This window comes from Phoenix dactylifera, unplaced genomic scaffold, assembly GCF_009389715.1.
Source record: "Phoenix dactylifera cultivar Barhee BC4 unplaced genomic scaffold, palm_55x_up_171113_PBpolish2nd_filt_p 000713F, whole genome shotgun sequence".
Taxonomy (NCBI): Eukaryota; Viridiplantae; Streptophyta; class Magnoliopsida; order Arecales; family Arecaceae; genus Phoenix; species Phoenix dactylifera.
In genome coordinates this window covers 158,331-177,680 of record NW_024068092.1, presented here as the reverse complement: position 1 = coordinate 177,680, position 19,350 = coordinate 158,331, and the positions used below count along the sequence as shown (strand labels likewise).

Below are 19,350 nucleotides of genomic sequence, written 5' to 3'. Positions count from 1 at the left end.
GCCCTCCGATGCTTAAGTCAGAGAAAGGGCAATCTGTGTTTAAAGGAGAAAGAGAAGAACAGTATCTTTTGAGTTTTCTGTCTCCAACCCCCCTTTGAGAAGCAAGGGTTCCCTTTTATAGGGGGGTCGGTTTACCTGCGATGTGATGGGGCGAGACCGTCGTACGGCTCGGCATGTTGCTTGGACTGGCACACGATCGGGTGAATCATTGCATTGATGTCGGAGATGAGGCCGTCGTACGACCCAAGCTGGCACGCAATCAGGTGAATCATTGCATTGATGTCGGGGGTAAGGCCGAGATCAGAGACTTATCACGGTTGACTGGACTCCGCTGAGCTGATTTGCCGTGGAGAGCCGTGGGTCCGTAGATAATAGGAGCCATGCGCATTAATTGTTGAGTAGGCCGGAGATTCGCATTAATTGTTGAGTGAACCGGTGATTCGCATTAATTGTTGAGTGAACCGAGGGTTTGCAGAGGTCATGCGCAATAAATGCTAGGGCAGTGGCAGGATATGGCCCTCGGCCGGGCCTCGGAGGGGTACGGCCGTAGTAGGTGGTCGACAAGGACAGACCTCTGGGGTCGTGAATTCTCCAGGTCGGAGGTTCTGAGGTCGGACGTTCCGAGGTCGGACGCCGACTTCGGTTGTCCAAGGTCGGCGGCTATGCGGCTTCTCAGGGGCGGGGTTACTATATTGCTAGGGGAAAACCGTATTCCCCCAACACTACCCCCGACTTTCGAGTTCGAGCAGCTTGCGAGCTCAGACGCGGGAAGTAGAAATTGTCATTGTGGTTATTGAGGTCGAAGGGGATCACGTCCGCACCCTTACGCGTCTTGGAGCTTTTATAACGGAGTCTGCGCCCTTTGGCACTTCGAGGTCGCTTTAGACGGCAAACTTATAACGGGGTCTGCGTCCTTACGCATCTCGAAGCAGCTACAACGAGGATTGCGCCCTTTGGATCTCCGAGATCGCGTCGTACGGCGTACTCATGATGAGGGTCCCTGGGCCCAATGGGGCGGCGCCTCGATCTCGTGGTCGAGGCCCCCCTTATAAATAGGTATGCCGTTTTGCGCTTCAAAATGAACACGCGGCATGATCCGAGGTCGGATGTTTCTGATCTCGTATTGGTAGGATAGGGATCTAGGGAGGCTGAGGTTATACCGGCGTTCCACGTGTCCCTGAGGCTTATTAAATGAAGGAAGCGGGGGTGGCGTCCGCTCGTCTTTCAAGGTGGTCCGGTTTTGCGGACCCATGATGAGGCCGTGAGATCCGATGGGACGGCGCTTCGATTTTGTACCCGACTTATTGATCTGGAGCGAATGCGGTGCTTCGGCTTCCGAGGCCGACACGTGGCGCCATCCAGACGGGGGGTGGGAACCGAACCCGCCGATCTGGGCCGTTAGGAGGGTCTATATAAACCCCACGAATCTGCCCTAAGAGTTCCATTTGGTTGCCTTTCATTTTGCCATTTCCTCCTTCATCCTACCTTTCGACCAAATCTTGCCGGCGGTGCCCGGAGCGATTTCCGGCGACTTTTCCGTAGGTTTCCACCCTGTGTTAGCTAGGGTTCCTCTTCCTCCTCCTCCTTACTCCCTTTATCTTTAGTTTATTTCATTTCTCTGTAAAATGGGTCTCGGTCCAGAGGAAGTAGGGTCGAGTTTGTCGGGGGAGGAGTTGGAGTTAATCCGCTTCCAGTTCTTCTTCCAGCCCGGGTTTCGTCTCGAAACTGCGGGACCGGAGGATAGAGCGACGCGGCCGCCCCCAGGTCGGATCGCGATCCACCGCGAGACGCTTTAGGCCGGCCTGCGGTTCCCTGTTCACGAGTTCGTGAACAATTTGCTGGTAGAGTATCAACTTGTCCCAGCACAGCTTGCTCCGAACTCGTGGAGGACCATAATCGGGTTCTTGTCCTTGTGTCTTACGCACGGGATCCCGACCTCGGTGAGTGTTTTCCGCCGGTGTTTTTTATTAAAGAAAAACCCGACGGATGCGGGGTGGCTATACTTCGCCTTTCGGGGCGGTATGTCACTCTTTCAGGGCGCCCCTTCCTCTATTCATGAGTGGAAGGGGAAATTTTTCTTTCTTGCGTCCGAGGTGCCGTGGGGGTTCAACCCGAGGTGGGGGCACCCTCGGTTGAAGGCTCTCAATAGGCTCTCCGAGCCCTCGGGGAGGGAGCTGAGGGTCTTGGACTCCCTACGGGCCCTCGGAAAGGGATTCAACCTAACCGAGCTCTTACGGGAGGACGCCTTGGCGAGCGTGGGCTTGAGTTCGACGCGCCCCGAGGGTAAGAGTAGTCGCATCGCTTTGTTTTTATCTGTTTTCTCTTCTCACTAACATTGGTCTGACACTTGAGAAAATTTTTGGTTTCAGACATCCCCCACATGCCGACCAGCAACACGTCCCTCTTCTCTCGATTGAAGAGGCGGGAGGCCGAGGCCGGGGGGGCTATTCCCCAACCTCGGAAGAAGTCGAGGTCGGCCGGTGCTTCCACATCGGCCGGGACGGGAGGCCTGGAGGCGGGGGCCTCCACAATTGATCAGGGGTGGACACGGGCCGCCGGCGACGTGGGCCCAGCGGCCCCTCCTTGTCCCGCCCCCGTCGCCCAGCGGGAGGGGCCGACCGTAATTCGCTTACGGCGCCCGGGGCCTGAGCCGACCAGAGGCCCCGAAATCCCTAGCTCGGACGAGCCGAGCTCTTCAAGGGTTTTTAGGGAGGAGTCGGCCGAGCCAGGATCCCCACTCCTCGAGGGGAGCTCGGCCATCCACGACGCCGATGTCGCACGCGCCGTATTTCGGCGTGCGATGCTTCCAGCGGACCGGGCCGAGTTCCGGAACTTGCCGTTGGAAGAGGTTGTCGATGGTACTTACCGCAATACCGCTCGGGTAAGCTACTTTCCCAATTTTTCTTAGACTACTGGCGAATATGTTATGTTTTTCAACTCGTAATCACTTTACCCTTTTTCTCTTGCAGCATATCCACGAAGTCGACACCCTGGTATTCATTGCCCAAGGGTGTCAAGAAGAGACTCGGCAAGTCAGCCGGCAATTGGAGCTGGCTAAGAAGAAGATTGCCGAGTTGGGGGCGACGCTGGCCGAGGCCGAGGCGCGGAGGGAGGCCACTGAGGCCGGGCGCTTAGCTATGGTCGAGGTGCTTGAGGAAGAAAGGGCTGCCCACTCCTTGGCCAAGTCAGCTCTGCGCGCCTCGGAGGCGCGCCTGGGGGAGGTCCAATCCGAGATCGCGGGCCTCAGGTACGAGGGCGGGGTCCTGCGCCTCAAGATCGAGCAACTGGAGGCTCGAGAAAGGAGGGCACTCGAGCGGGCCGAACATGCCGTAGACTCCTTCAAAGAATCGGAGGAGTTTCGCGACATGTTAGAGGAGGAAACCGTCGACGGGTTCCTCTGGGGCTTCGACAACTTCCGAAAGCAGATGGCCCGGATCTGCCCCCAGTTCGATCTTTCGACGATTCGTCCGAGGATGAGGCTGGGTTACAGCTCCGATTCGGACGACGTTCCCGCCGCCCTGGCATCCGAGGCGGAGTCGGCTGAGTTGGACGCAGCCGAGCCTGCGACGGCGGTGGCCGAGTTGGAGGGCGTTCCCGAGGCACCCGCCGAGGCCCCTGCCGCAGACCCCGAGCCCGTGCCCGCCGAAGACCCTCCAGTCATCGCCATAGATGACCCCGAGGGTGACGCCGACGCGACCGCCGCCCCTTAGGACTTAGATTTATTTCTTCTTTCCATTGTAATCGTGGTCGGCCTTCAAGTTTTTGAATGGTCGACCTCCAATTCTGTACTTAGCCTTTTGGCATTTCATCAATGAAAAATTCCTTTTGTCACTTCATGTTTATCTCTCTTTGTCTTTCTTTGTTGTAAACGAGGCCGGGATTTTAACTTATTGTTTTACCGAGCTACTTGATAAAGGCATGTTCTTTTTTGATTATGTTCCGCTTTCCTGAGTTCAGATTACACTAGCCAGAGGAAGCTCTGAGCTTAGATTTTTAGGAAACTTTCCTAAGTCCTGCAGCTCGGACTTAAAGATTACAGAGGTCGCCATATTTGGCTTTTGGATTCTTGAGGCACCGAGCTCGGGCCTCAGGCCTCCGAGCGGGGCCGTGCTAGACTTGCATAGGCCGCTATCTGGGGGTCTCGCCGAGCTTTCGTGCTCGGCTTTTGGACCATAGGTCTATAGAAGGGTTAGTGTTGTCCCCCGAAGAGGAGCCGATAATCAAATCGACGCCAGGGCTTTCATAGTTATTGCCCTCGGACCCAGCCGAGGTTTCGGCGTGCGGAGTCGAAACTTGTAGATGATACCTCGGTTTTCTTGAGCTCGATCAGTACGCCCGCGGTCGAGGTTATCTTCATAGGTCGATATTGGAGTCTGTGTATGGGGGCCGAATTGGGCCCTTGTTTACAAAGACTTACATAAGTTGTCGTGGAGGTTCAGTAGACGGAGCATGCATAAGGTCAGTGAGAGATTAGTCTTAAACCGACTTGTAGGAGCAATCCGACCTTGGCCAAAATAAGGTCTCGACTTTAATCGAGATTTTGCTGGCAACACGCGGATAAATATAACAAGGCGAGCATCGAGTGGGATGTACCTTTTGCACTTCCAAAATTGCGCTCCTCGTAGCGGAGTAGGTTGCCTTATTTCCTCGCCAACTTTTCGGAATCATTCTTTGACTTTCGGAGAACTCGGGCTTCTCATGGGCCCGATGGCGCCCGCCGAGGTTGAAGGGGTTTGGGAATGCTCCATTAATCTGCGACTCTTCCCGAGATCGAGGGAGTTTGGGACTCTACGGTCGGCCCTCGGGGCATCCTGACCTTAGTCGAGGAATCTTGCGTCAGGTCGATGGGTCTGGGAACGCTCTATCGACCTGCGATACATCCCGAGGTCGAGGAAGTTTGGGACTCTACGGTCGAACCTCGGGGCATCCCAACCTTAGTCGAGGAATCGTACGTCAGGTCGATGGGTCTGGAAACGCTCTATCGACCTGCGACGCTTCCCGAGGTCGAGGGAGTTTGGGACTCTACGGTCGACCCTCGGGGCATCCCGACCTTAGTCGAGGAATCGTACGTCAGGTCGATGGGTCTGGGAACGCTCTATCGACCTGCGACGCTTCCCGAGGTCGAGGGAGTTTGGAACTCTACGGTCGACCCTCGGGGCATCCCGACCTTAGTCGAGGAATCGTACGTCAGGTCGATGGGTCTGGAAACGCTCTATCGACCTGCGACGCTTTCCGAGGTCGAGGGAGTTTGGGACTCTACGGTCGACCCTCGGGGCATCCCGACCTTAGTCGAGGAATCGTACGTCAGGTCGATGGGTCTGGGAACGCTCTATCGACCTGCGACGCTTTCCGAGGTCGAGGGAGTTTGGGACTCTACGGTCGACCCTCGGGGCATCCCGACCTTGTCAGGGAATCTTGCGTCAAGTCGATATTTTATCGTCATGCGATACTTCCGAGGTCGAGGGAGTTTGGGACTCTACGGTCGAGCCTCGAGGCATCCCGATCTTAATCGAGGAATCTGAGGATCACAAACGACCCGACATTAGAAGAAATAATCATAATTATTGGAATGGACGAATCATTTGTAAAAAAGAGACTGAGTCCATGTTCCCGATTGTCTTGAACCCCTAGGGGTTTTATTGGTAGTACATTCGTAGATTCTCGGAGTTCCAGCTTCGCGGAATTGGAGTCCCTTCGAGGGATTTCAACTTGTATGCTCCGAGTCGTTGTACTCGGACGATTTGATACGGCCCTTTCCAATTTGGGACGAGCTTTTCCTGCTCAGTTGGCTGAGAAGCCTCGGCTCTCCTGAGGACGAGGTCCCCTACTTTGAAGAGCTTGGGCTTGGCTCTGGAGTTGTAGTATTGGGCCGTTTTCTGTTGGTATATTGCCATACGGACCCGGGCGACCTCTCGTGTCTCTTCAACGAGATCCAGATTACTCCTGAGTCGGGAAGAGTTGGAGTCGGGGTCGTAGTGCTCCACCCTTGAAGAAGGGAGGCCGATTTCCAACGGGATGACAGCCTCTGTGCCATACGCTAGGTTGAAGGGGGTCTCTCCTGTGGGCAATCGGAACGTGGTCCGGTATGCCCAGAGGACGTTGTACAAGTCCTCAACCCACTGTCCTTTGGATCGATCAAGCCTGGCCTTGAGTTCCTGCAAAATGGTACGATTAGTTACCTCAGTTTTCCCGTTTGTCTGGGGATGGGTGACTGAGGTGAAGCGGTGGTCGATGCCGAGCTCGGAGCAAAATTCTCTGAAGTGGACGTTGTCGAACTGCCGACCATTGTCAGATATAAGGATTCGGGGGAGTCCGAATCTGCAGATTATGGACTTCCACACGAAGTCCCGCATCTTTTGCTCGGTGATCCGGGCTACAGGTTCAGCTTCAACCCATTTGGTGAAGTAGTCGATGAAGACGACCAGAAATTTTTTTTGCCCGGTGGCCAGAGGAAAGGGCCCCAGAATGTCAATCCCCCACTGGGCAAACGGCCAGGGGGCGATGATTGAAGTTAGCAGGGCCGAAGGTCGGCGTTGGATGTTGGCGTTCCGTTGGCACCGGTCGCACTTCCGAACGAAGTCCGTCGCATCCTTCTGGAGCGTGGGCCAGTAATATCCTTGCCGCAGGATCTTATAGGCTAACGCCCGACCTCCCAGGTGATTTCCGCAAATTCCTTCATGGACTTCTCGGAGGGCATAGTCCGCCTCAGAGGGGCGGAGACATCTGAGAAGAGGAGAAGTGAATGATCGACGATAGAGCTTGTTTTCATATAGGACATACCGGGAAGCTTGGCGCTTGATCCGGCGAGCCTCTGTCTCATCATGAGGGAGGGTTCCGTCCTGAAGATAGCGGACGAACCCGTCGATCCAGCTCGGCTCGAAGTCGATGCACATGGTGGGTTCGGGTTCCTCCGTGCTGGGTGTCTGAAGATACTCGAGCGTTGTCTCCTTGGAAAGCTCGCTCATGCGGGAGGTCGCCAGTTTGGACAACTGGTCTGCCCTGAGATTCTCCGCTCTGGGAATGTGCTAGATGCTGAAAGAGCCCAAGGCAGACGTGAGTTTCCGCACTTTTTGGAGATATTTTTGCATTGATGGCTCTTTTGCTTCAAAGTCTCCCTGGATCTGGCTCACTATCAGCTGGGAATCGCTGAAGGCCTTCAGGTCTTCCACTTTCAGTCCCTTTCTCTAGCGCCAACTGTTGCTGGAAATTGGACCCGGGGGCGGTCGTCGGTCGAGGAGGGGGAGCGGCAGGTGGACACAGGGGAGTGGCGGTCCGTCGGCGGGCGGCGTCCTCCGTCGGGGTGCCTGCAGAAAAGCCGGTGGCCGGGTTTTTCGGCGCCGGCCCTCCGATGCTTAAGTCAGAGAGGGGGGGGGGGGGGGCAATCTGTGTTTAAAGGAGAAAGAGAAAAACAGTATCTTTTGAGTTTTCTGTCTCCAACCCCCCTTTGAGAAGCAAAGGTTCCCTTTTATAGGGGGGTCGGTTTACCTGCGATGTGATGGGGCGAGACCTTCGTATGGCTCGGCATGTTGCTTGGACTGGCACACGATCGGGTGAGTCATTGCATTGATGTCGGAGATGAGGCCGTCGTACGACCCGAGCTGGCACGCGATCAGGTGAATCATTGCATTGATGTCGGGGGTAAGGCCAGGATCAGAGACTTATCACGGTTGACTGGACTCCGCTGAGCTGATTTGCCGTGGAGAGCCGTGGGTCCGTAGATAATACGAGCCATGCGCATTAATTGTTGAGTAGGCCGGAGATTCGCATTAATTGTTGAGTGAACCGGGGATTCACATTAATTGTTGAGTGAATCAGGGGTTTGCAGAGGTCATGCGCAATAAATGCTGGGGCAGTGGCAGGATATGGCCCTCGGCCGGGCTTCGGAGGGGTACGGCCGTAGTAGGTGGTCGACAAGGACAGACCTCTGGGGTCGGAAATTCTCCAGGTCGGAGGTTCTGAGGTCGGACGTTCCGAGGTCGGACGCCGACTTCGGTTGTCCAAGGTCGGCGGCTATGCGGCTTTTCAGGGGCGGGGTTACTATATTGCTGGGGGAAAACCGTATTCCCCCAACACATCTAATTCTCCTTTTTCCTTCTCCCATTCACTAGGTTTGGCATGTTTGATGTATGCAAACAGAAGCATGTATTATTGTAATTTTTATACAATATTTCTTATTTTATAGTGTTCATGTAACTTGAAAACTACACGACTAAGGGTAACTATAATTATTGTCTCTTTGGCATAATGTGTATCCCATATTTTTAGACAAGGCATAGGATTGAACATTAATTGGCAAGCTATATCACCGATCATGGTAGCACTCGGATTTGGAGTCACGAATAGCCTGGGAGTTTCAAGATATTGTGAATATTGATAGATAAGGGTGTTCTTGCATGAAGGTGATTTAATAACTCTATAAAAAAAAGGTGATTTAATAACATCTTTTTCTTATATAAATGTGTGTGTACACGCATTCTGAGAACCTCTTTCATTATTGAACTTCTACTAAAAGAGCTAGTATTAAGCTAAAAAAAAGTTTTTTTTGGTAAAAGATGGAGAGTATTATAATTCTATGGAGTTGGGAACGAAGCAAAATCACCAGATAGATAAGATAGATAGAATTGAGATGACAATAGTTTTTCTTCCCTTTTATGATCAAATGATATTTAGGTATAATTAGAGTATATATGACGATAATCTCAGGAATCAAAATTTAGAGTTTTTGGACAAAACATGAAATGTCCCATCTAGACGAGTAAAGCCCTCGATAAACTTTCAATTACGGTTGTACCTTTCGCACGGAAGAAGGATTCCCGTTCCTTTGAGCGAATCCACCGTTGGGCAGCCCCATTGTCGCTTCGAGATTCATGCAGAGCACAATCCAACAGCCGGAATCGTGAAAGAAAACAATCATTCTCCCATGCAAAAGATACAACCCGAACCCTCTTGTCCGAGGCGCCTTTTTTTTTTTTTGATACAACAGTGCCTCACGCTTTACCCGCGCGGGGGAACTCATAAGAGTCATAGAAAAGAAGAAGACGAAGAGAGAAAAATGTGGACTCAAAACTCTTCCAGAGAAACTTTTCCTACATGGTGTGCTATGAATGAGTTAGCCCAGTCCGTTTGCACTGTTTACCTTTCGAAATATATGAATAGTCCAAAAAACCACAAACTTTCGCACCATCTCATATACATCATACAGAAGCGGATGCCAGTCGCCCTAACATTTTGCAACCCCTCACTATAGTAGTGTCTCCTTCTAGGTGCACCCACTCCATTCTTAGTATGGTCTTGGCAAAGATAATATCCTCTCAAACTGCCCGTCGGAGTTCATTTACCTTCTATGCATGCTCAATCTGGAACCTTTTTTCATGAAATTCTCATCCCATAACATTCAGTCATCTAAACAATGCCACATGGGCAAATCGCATCAATCGAACGGCTTAGATCAATGTCCTGCGCTCTTAAGACGAAAGAAATTCTCAGACGAGCGTTCAATATTTGAGACCGTTGACGCCCCCATCCTCGCACGCCGAGGGCTTCTCCTCTTCCTCTCTCTTACTCCGCCTTCTCCCTTCTCTGAAAGTTCAAACCCTAATCCCCGTCCTTTCCTTTCGATCCGGGGGTCGCTGTTCGATCGATTTTTTCGGGTTCCAGGGGTCGATCCGGGGCCGGGAGGATGAGCGCCGCGCCCAGAAGGGGAGGAACTTCTAGATCGAGGCGTTCCATCGGCGGGTGGAGGTGGATCCCAAGTACGCCGAGAAGACGTGGAAGATGCTCGAGCGCGCGAGTCATGAACATTTACAACCACAACGCCAGCGGCCTCAGCTTCGAGAAGCTCTGCAGGTACCCTCTTCCCTCCCTCCCCGGCGACTCGTTCGATGCTTTTGAAGTTGTTTTGAAATGCCGATACTATAAGTGTGGTTGGTTGTTGTTTGCTTTGTTTGTTAGTCTCTACTTGTTTTGCTTGGTGAGTTTTTGTGGGATGGCGTTGTTTAATGGAGTCTTGGGTTGTCGGGAATTTATAGACTGATTTTGTAGCCTGCTATCATTTTCGGTGGCTGTTGTTTGATCTAGTATTAATTGGCATACACTTATTTTACTAAATTTTTTGGCCTTTACACTGGTTATTCATAGAATTGCCTGCCATTTTGTTAGGTGGATCATTCCTTTCATGATTGTTTGACTTTGACCTGAATGCTCTAGGGAAGGTAGTTTCTTGCCTTTGCTATGCATACATAACTGGACCATATAAAATGCCCTCTTGTGTTAGCCTCTAGTGTGCTATTATTAATATACCTGTGAATAATTGTGTTGAAAGAAGAGAGATGGAGAGCAAATATATACTCATCTCCTGCATTGTAGCGTGCTTACTGGTGGTTTTAATTGACGATGACTAGTTGACTTGTTCAAACTTGGGCAATATTTATATATATTTGTACTCCTAGCTGCCCATTTGCAGCCCACTGTTTTTTAACACATTGATGATTGGGATCCTCAGAAATTTAGAATTTGTTGTGACTATGGTACACCTTAAATAAGAAGAATGATTCTTTTGTATTTAGGGTTCTCTTGTGCTGGCTAGACCGGCCCTATTACTCGGAGATCAATAAGATATTGCAAAGGGAGGCTGTATATCAATTTTAAACAGAGTTTATGAACTCTTATTGCTGAAACCCCTCCTTGCAGTAATGATTTTTAAAGCTTAAAGTCTTGTATAATTGTACCATGGCAATTGGCCAGTGGGTTGTACGGCAAACACCATGATATTCTAGGGAGAAGTAGAGGGCCTGTGAACAAGGTGCCTGACATGTTTACTAAGCCTTTGAATCAAACAGTTCAAGTCAAATGTTTTTACAATCTTCGATGCATGAATATCTAGAGTCCTGCTAGAGGAGAAGTATGAGAGTGTTGAGTTTCAAGTCAAATGTTTTCAAGTTAAATGTTGTTCATACTGTTCCATATGTTTGCTATTTGCTTTATTCTTGTTGGCAGTGCCTATTCATTACAACTTTGAGTAGCAGCATGTTTTCTCATGTCTTAGGCATTTTTGTTGTCATTATATATCAATATAGACAGTTATGTGAAACAGCTATGTTTGTTGGAAGCCTTATCTCCCATAGCGAGCAGCTTCATCCCTTCTCATTTCCACCATTATTCTTTGGTTCTACCTTTCCTTTCAGAATGTGAACTAAGACCCAAATTTCCTCCCTTACTAGGCTGTCTATGAGTTTTGTCAATACTGATAGTTAGTTGGATTTCTACTACCATTTCTATTTTCACTAATATGCCCCTCAAATGAACTAACTTATTAGTTATAAGCAAATGCTTCTTGTTTTTATCCACTCATTTGCTTCACTATCAATGCCTCTATTGTGCTTTTATTTTCTTATAGTTGCTACCACATAAGTCTGATCTATTCAGGATGCCTTGGATTGCTTTGTTAGCATCCGATATTCATTAGCCTATGCTCAGTATGCTTCATGGTTATGTTTATTTCATTTAATCTAGCTTTAGTCCCTTTGTTTTTCTTTCCGGTATTTGATGTGGAAGATAATAGAACATCATTTGTTTGGTATAACTTTTGACTATTTAATTAGGCTGAGTCATGCTGTTTGTTATGGAGCTGAGAAAATGAACAATATTAAGTTTGATCTTTGTAGGTAAACTTATAGATGAGCTGCAAGTTTTGTGAGATTAAACAAGTGTTTGCAGCAAGGTTCGCCGTTTTGGTACCAGATCCCATACTGGTGCTATACTAGCACAGTGTCGGTACCATGGAATGTCGTACTGGTCCGGTCCTAGACCGGTACCGGAACCACAAAAGAACTGGTATTTTCCAATTTTTTAGCCGAACCGGCCGGTACCGGCCTCGTACCGTACGATTTTTTTTTTTAAGAACCACAGCGCCTCGCGCTATGGTTTTTTAAACCACCGCGTACCGGCCGGTACGGTACCGGTACCGGCCGGCCACCGGTACGCCGACCGGTATCGGTACGGCGGACCTTGGTCGGTACAGTACGGTACGGAATATTTTCGGTGTACCAAGTGTCAGGATACCTTCCGTACAGTATATCGGTACCGAACTGATACGGTACGCCCCGTGCCGTCCGGTTCGGACTGGTACGGCGAACCATAGTTGGCAGTGTTAGGGAGAATGATATTGTCATGTTTTAAATTTTGGGATGGGTTTGTGGTGTTAGTCCCCCATCCCTCCCTCTCTCCCCTCCAACCTGCTTCTCACTTAATCTTTAATTAGGGCTTCCTCACATACATAAGTTGATGCTTCTTATTTGTAATATTTAGGAAGATATGTTGCGATGTACGCTATTTACATCCGATGTGGTGTTGATTGATGGGGAGAGGACAAAGGTCCTATACTAATTGATATTTTGGAGAAGAAGATAAGGGTCTATAATTAGGACAACAAGAGGGTATATAGAAGAGAATAAGACTTCCTAATAGGAATTGATAGCCATATGATACTATATCTTTGTTAGCTCAGACATCTAGGTCCGATTGTAAAAAATTATGGGTAGGTGGATGGAGACTTTTTTAATATAAATAAAGGTGTGTCGATGAAGTGGAGATTTGCTTCTAGGGTGTCATGTGACTGATGTGTGCCTTGACAACTTACCGTAGAATGGAAATAAGGCTTTCATTCTTATGTGATTTTTAGGATATGTTACATGGACACTATCATCCAACTCCTACGATCTGTTTCAGTTGTGCATTGAATCTGATACACATGAGACACGTGAATACTAATCCTTTTTTTTTTTAATTTCAACTTTTAAACATGATTTTTATTTTGTTGGAGATTGGTCTGAATGTAGGCATTAAGATTACTAATGTATGTTTCTATAATCTTTAAGCTAATTGGAAAGTTTGGATAAGAAAGATGAATGACTAATATCTTTCAATATTTTCTTTTATACAATACCTAATTTCAAAATGTATATGTATATTAGTTAGATTTTTTTTTGTATGTATGCATCTCATTTTTTTGCCTCTTGCTGAGTCAGACACATGGACACTTTTTTGAATCTGATTCTCGTATCCATGTCCAAGCGCCATCATTGTGAGGTTGTATGTGATATAAAAGAAATTCCATGTAAACATGATGAAGATGAAATTAATACGAGAAAATTGAGATGTATGTGTGGTAAATTAGGAACCATAAAGTGAGGAACAAGTGTATTAGAGGAGGCACCAAAGTGGCACTGATTGATGACAACTTGTTTATGAATTGGTTAAGAAGACATGGACATTTATAATGAAAATTTGAGGAAACCCAATCAATCAAGGTAGATAGTTGAATATATGTTAAAGGGCCTAGAAGGATGACCAGAAGGTAGTTTTTTTCCCACATTATCAAAGATTGGCAGATAAGGATTAACTTAGTAGATCGAGAACAATTGGAAAAGGCTCGATTATTATTTTTATGGATATGGCCTACACTGGGTTGCTCAGATATAAACACATACACCAAACATCACATTATTTCTACTATTTAAGCACCATGTCTTGGAGGATTTAGAAGGATTTGTCTTTGGTTGAATGAGCTTATACTGCAACTAGTATGGTAGGTATTCAAACTCGTCATTACCCTTCTAGGTTTCATGGCAAGGCGTTCTCTCACCTTAAGTTGTATTAGCTTCGAATCTAGTTCTAATAGATACAAGATTAACATTAGTTCGGCAATGAATTTAAAGAAAAACCTATTTAGTCCTTCTTGGAGCCATAATTACTTGAGTTTTGCTTCCTCACTAACCACATTTTGTTGAGATAAGGCTTGGATGGCGATGATTGTCATCATTATCATAGTGAATTAGAATTAATACTAGGTTCAACACTCAGATGTTATCAAAGATAGATTGATAATTTATTCAATTTTACATGTAAATTAGGTCATACAATTTGGATATTGGTACTTCTTAGTTCTGAACCGTTTTCCCTCCACAGAAATCTTGTTTTTTTTTGAGTTATTTATTTGTCTCGTTATGTAATTTATCATCTGTGAAATTGAAACCATTATTGCAATTCCTGTGCTTAGAAACTTGTCATGCCTCTTTCCATGAACAGACTTGTTAATTACTGTCATCCTATACTATGATGCAGGACAATTGTAGGGAGGAGAGGGAAGGAGGAGGAAGAAGAGAAGAGAAGGGGAAAGAAGAAGAACCAGGCTTCTCACCTGGCTCTGGCCATGGCTTCACACTAGGGTTTTAGATAAAAGAAGGCTATTTTCATTCAATCATTAGTTGGTGCGGACACCAGTACCGGACCGCCTGTTATGCGGGGCCACGGTCATCGCAGGAGGACGGTCTAGCTACTTTCATTGTGGTTGGATTGATTTATTTTATTTTATTTTATTTTATGTTGATTAGGCTTGTTTGCATATTGTTATTTTAGAGTCTTTATAAGATTGTCTTTTCTTGTAGGATCTTTTTGTTATTTTGTGATCTTATATATATGAGTCCATGCACTTGTTTAGGGTTATTGAATGATTGAATGAAAATAGCCTCTTTTTCTTTGAAATTCTGGTGTGAAGCTATGGTCGGAGCTAGGTGAGAAGCTTGGTTCTTCTTCTTTCCCCTTCTTTTCTCTTCTCTTCTTCTTCCTTCCCTCTCCTTTCTGCAGTTGTCCTGCATCAACTTTGGTATCAAAGCAGGCCCAGCTTTGTCTCTATTGCCAAAGCCTCGGAATTTAGTTTATGGACGGGCCATTCTCGATTCCTTTTTTCCGCCTACCGCACGAGATTGTTGGTGGAGCCATCGCACCGCGGACGCCGGATCGTGTCGAAGGCCGTCGCACAGCACGCGTTGCAAAGGGAAAGAAAAATTTTATTTCCCTTTTCTCTTCCCTCTCTCTCGGCTCTCCCACGAAAAACAGGGAAAAACCCCCTTTGACAGTTCCTGAGTGGTGGTGGTGGGCATGGGCGCGACGATGGGTGGGGAGGAACCGCCGAAGGGGGTTTTCCCCTGTTCTTCGTGTGAGAGCCGAGAGAGAGGGAAGAGAAAAGGGAAATAAAATTTTTCTTTCCCATTGCAACGCACGCTGTGCGATGGCCTTTGACACGATCTAGCATCCGCGGTGCGATGGCTTAGGCAACGATGTCATGCGGTAGGCGGAAAAAAGGAATCAAGGGTGGTCCGTCCATAAATTGGATCTCGGGGCTTTGGCAATAGAGGCAAAGCCGGGCCTGCTCTGATACCAAAGTTGATGTAGGACAACTGCAGAGATGAGAAGGAAGGAGGAAGAAGTGAAGAGGAGGGGAAAGAAGAAGAACCAGGCTTGTCACCTAGCTCTGGCGATGGCTTCATATTAAGATTTAAGAGAAAAGGAGGCTATTTTCATTCAATCATTCCATAACCCTACACAAGTGCATGGACTCATATATATAAGGTCACAAAATAACAAAAAGACCCCTACAAAAAAAAAACAATCCTATAAAGGCCCTAAAATGACAATATGCAAATAAGCCTAATCAACATAAAATAAAATAAATCAATCTAGCCACAACGAAAGTGGTTGGATCGTCCTTCTGCGACGACCGTGGTACCGCGTAACAGGCGGTCCGGTACTGGTGTCCGCACCATACTACAATAACACAAATGCTTGCATTAAATCTTCGTCTCCAAAACATTTCCACCTGCTTCTCTTCCATAAGTGCACATCATGCACTCGCTGCTTAGGTCTTGTATGAGAAGCTAAAACAGCAAGCATGGAGTTCAATGTCTCATCAAGAAATTATGCAAAACATATTTACTCACACAGGATTGTCACTGTACATAGGGCTTTTGGTAGGAAATACATTCTGTGCGTATAAGCTTCTATTTGTTTTTGTATAAGAAGAAAGTTGTTCTGTTATTTCTTTCAAATTTTTTATTTTCATTTACATACAATACCATATTTACTGTAGGAAAATAGAAGAAATAACAGAATGTATACATGCCAACCTACATGGGCTGGATTTGGTAATGCTTTCCTGTAGCTATTTTATTTTGTTTTGAACTTGTTATTGATTGGTCCATAAAATCTATGGTTGGCATAACCTAGTACCATATTCAGGCTTGTCATTTGTGATCATAATGTAAGCAGTAGAATGATCATGCTGGCTTCTGGAAGATTTTTAAGTTTGCCCTGAATCTTGCAGCGCTCAAACCTTCTGAAACATTTATTCTGGTCAACTATGTCTCTCTGACTTTAAGGCAGAGTGAGAGTAGGCAACATCATAATATTTGAAAATTGTCACTTGGTTTCATCTTTTATGATTTTATTTGCAATGCCAGTTGAAGATTGAAGCAGTAAGAGCATACAGAGAGCGCTGTCAGATATCATTTTCTCTGTCATCATAGTAAGATCCTGATTTGACTTTTTTACCTCCGGGCCTGTTTGCAAAAGAAGTGATATTCTGCGACCTAACAGACCAGGTCTCTTCATCTATCTCTAGGTTGTGGCTTCAAATTGACATGCTATGATGATTCCCTTGGATATTATGAGGTTCTGTTAGAAGGCAAAAAGTCTTCACATGGGCGTCGGTGGAAATTGGGATGTAGCATTCTCATGTTTGAACTTTTCTTTTGATCGAGGAATGCTTACAATATGGTGCTGTACAAATATGGAGAAAAGCAGTAGTCCAGGTTTGTAATGACTATGACTTGGCACCTAAAAGAAATATTGACATCAATTGAGGCTGCTTAGGGGGGTTTATTTTTAAGAGGAGCTGAACACACACAAAAAAAAAGAGGGGATCACGATAAGGCATTGCAGATGATCCGAGACATATAGTGTACATGGACAGGACTTTTGTTCCTAGTACTCACAAGTCACCTGTTCATGGGCCAGGGGTGAACCTATTGAGAGATAATATCATCAACTCCAGCAAAATTTAGGATTGGCTACTCAATACATTCCTTGAACTCGTACACAAAGAATGTACAGGTGAAGTTGTAAATCAAGGGTTGATGAGAAATATAACAAAGATGCTAGTCGATCTGGGATCTGGGATCTGGGATCTTCTGTATATCGGGAAAATTTTGAAAAGCCTTTTCCGGAGGTTTCAGCTAGTTTTTGTAGTGACGAGTCCCAGCAGTTTATCAAATGCTTTGATTGTGGCAACCACCTTGAGAAGGCTGAGAGGCAGCTTAACGAAGAGATGGAGAGGGTTTCTCACTACTTGGATCGGATGCCAGAACAGAATAAAAAATGACACGTGGTGGAGATGGAGGTGATTGTAAACCACACGTGGAGATTGGTCCACATGAGAAACTCGGGTCCTGTTAACAGGCTTGTGGATGATGAATATGAAGATTTGAGCAGACTGCACTACTTGTTCTTCCATGTTCGCATGGGTCTTTCAACAATAAGAGTTATGATGACTTCTCACTTTCGAGAAACTGGAAAGCAATTAGTAATTGATCCAGAGAGATTAAAGGATCCGGTGGACTTTGTTCAGCGCCTTCTGAATGAATAAGATAAGCACGACAAGATTATAAGAACTGCATTCAACAATGACGACTTTTCAAAATGCTCTGAACTCTTCATTCAAATATTTCATTTATCTAAATAACAGTTTGCCAGAGTACATTTTCTTGTACGTTGATAATAAACTCTGTGAAGGCCTGAAAGGGGTCAGTGAAGAGCGTGTAGAGATTGTCCTCAACAGAGTGCTGAAGCTTTTCCAGTATTTGCAAGAGAAGGATGTCTTTGAAAAATATTACAAGCAACACCTTGCAAAGAGGCTCCTTTCTGGAAGGATGGTTTTCATTGATGCAGATAGAAGTCTGATAGTTAAGCTTAAGACACAGTGTGGGCATCAGTTTACTAATAAACTTTGATGGTATGTTTACAGATATGAAAATCTCCCAGGATACCATACAAGGTTTCTATGCTAGTCAAGTTTCTGAGGCTGGAGAAGGCCCTACTTGGACGGTCCAAGTTCTGACTGCGGGGGTATTGGCCAATGCAACCCAGTGCTCCATATAATCTTCCAGCTGCTTGGTATATTTGAGAAATTTCGGTTATATTATCTCAGAACTCCCACTGGGCAAATGTTATTATGGCAAACAAACATGGTCGCTGACTCACTGCTGATTTGAAGGCAACTTTTGGGAGGGCCAGAAGCATGAGCTGAATGTTTAAACTTCCCAAATTTGTATTCCTATGCTGTTCAATTCAGTTGATCAGTTAAGCTGCTAAGAAATAAATCAGGCTACTGAAATCCCATTGGCAGTTCTGAGGCGATGTCTTCAATCTCTTGCTGGTAGCAGGGGTAAAAATGTTTCTTTGTAGGGATCCCATAAGCAAGGATATATCTGAGGATGATGTCTTCTATGTCAATGACAATTCACATGTTTTTTAAGATGAGGATACGTACTGTGGTGCACTAAAGGAATCAAAGCCAGAGAAGCAGGAGACTCGCCAGAGTGTGGAGGAAGATCGAAAACCTCAGATCCAGGATGCCACAGCAGCATTGTCACAGAGGTCACAAAGCAGTTGCAACCCTGCTTCTGATGGAATCCTGTTGTGATTAAGAAATGGATCAAACCTCTCATTGCGTTGTGAGTTCTTGGAAAGAGATAAGGCAGATAGGCGGTTGTATCGAAATCTTGCCTAGACTTCATATATGCATGTCTCCTCACGATTGGGGTCTGAATGGATCAGGAAAACTTGTATGCGACCTACCACTAAGCGCTTGCTTGGATGGTATTACTACCTGTTATCTCTTGGTAGGAGGACTGGCTTTTCTTCTAAGCGGTCGGCCCTCCCTTCAACCTCCAAGCAGAAAGAGTTAGTTGAATTTTGCATTTTTGCTTGTTGATGGTATTGTTCTTTTTCGCCTTTTGTTCGATCAGTCTTAAACTATAGGGTCCCGCATTTTTTAATGCAAGGTTAAGATGTGGGTGACAAATGCTTGACATGAAGGATGGTCTTAGTTTATTGTATGAGAAAGCTTGGGTGACAAACAAGAGCACCCCATTTGCATGAGCATAAGTGGTCATGAATTTTGAAACAAGAATATTGTTACAATGTTATTGCATCCATGTCGTTCAAGTGGAAAAGAGGCTAATGTAGTTTTCCGCCTGCTAACCAATAAAACGAGATGGATAATAGACCAGAGGGACAAGGAAAAATCTTTGTCAAGATCTATGAGGACAAAATATAAAAGAAAAATATTGAATGGATTTACCTGAGCTCAGACATTGCATTTAGTTGTAAGGCCTATTTGTGTAGCTAGGATTAAGTGGAAAACACTAGATTTATACCTAATGTTATCAATTGTTAAATCTCAGGGAGGGCATATTTTTTTCCAATTTTTCAAATTAAAGGAAAAAGTAAATTAGA

The 19,350-nt window shown here is 46.4% G+C and overlaps 1 pseudogene; it reads left to right on the top strand.

Moving 5' to 3' along the window:
• The first annotated feature begins 9,242 nt into the window (after nt 1–9,242).
• Nucleotides 9,243–19,348, top strand: LOC120106965 (annotated as a pseudogene).
• The last annotated feature ends 2 nt before the right edge of the window (nt 19,349–19,350 follow it).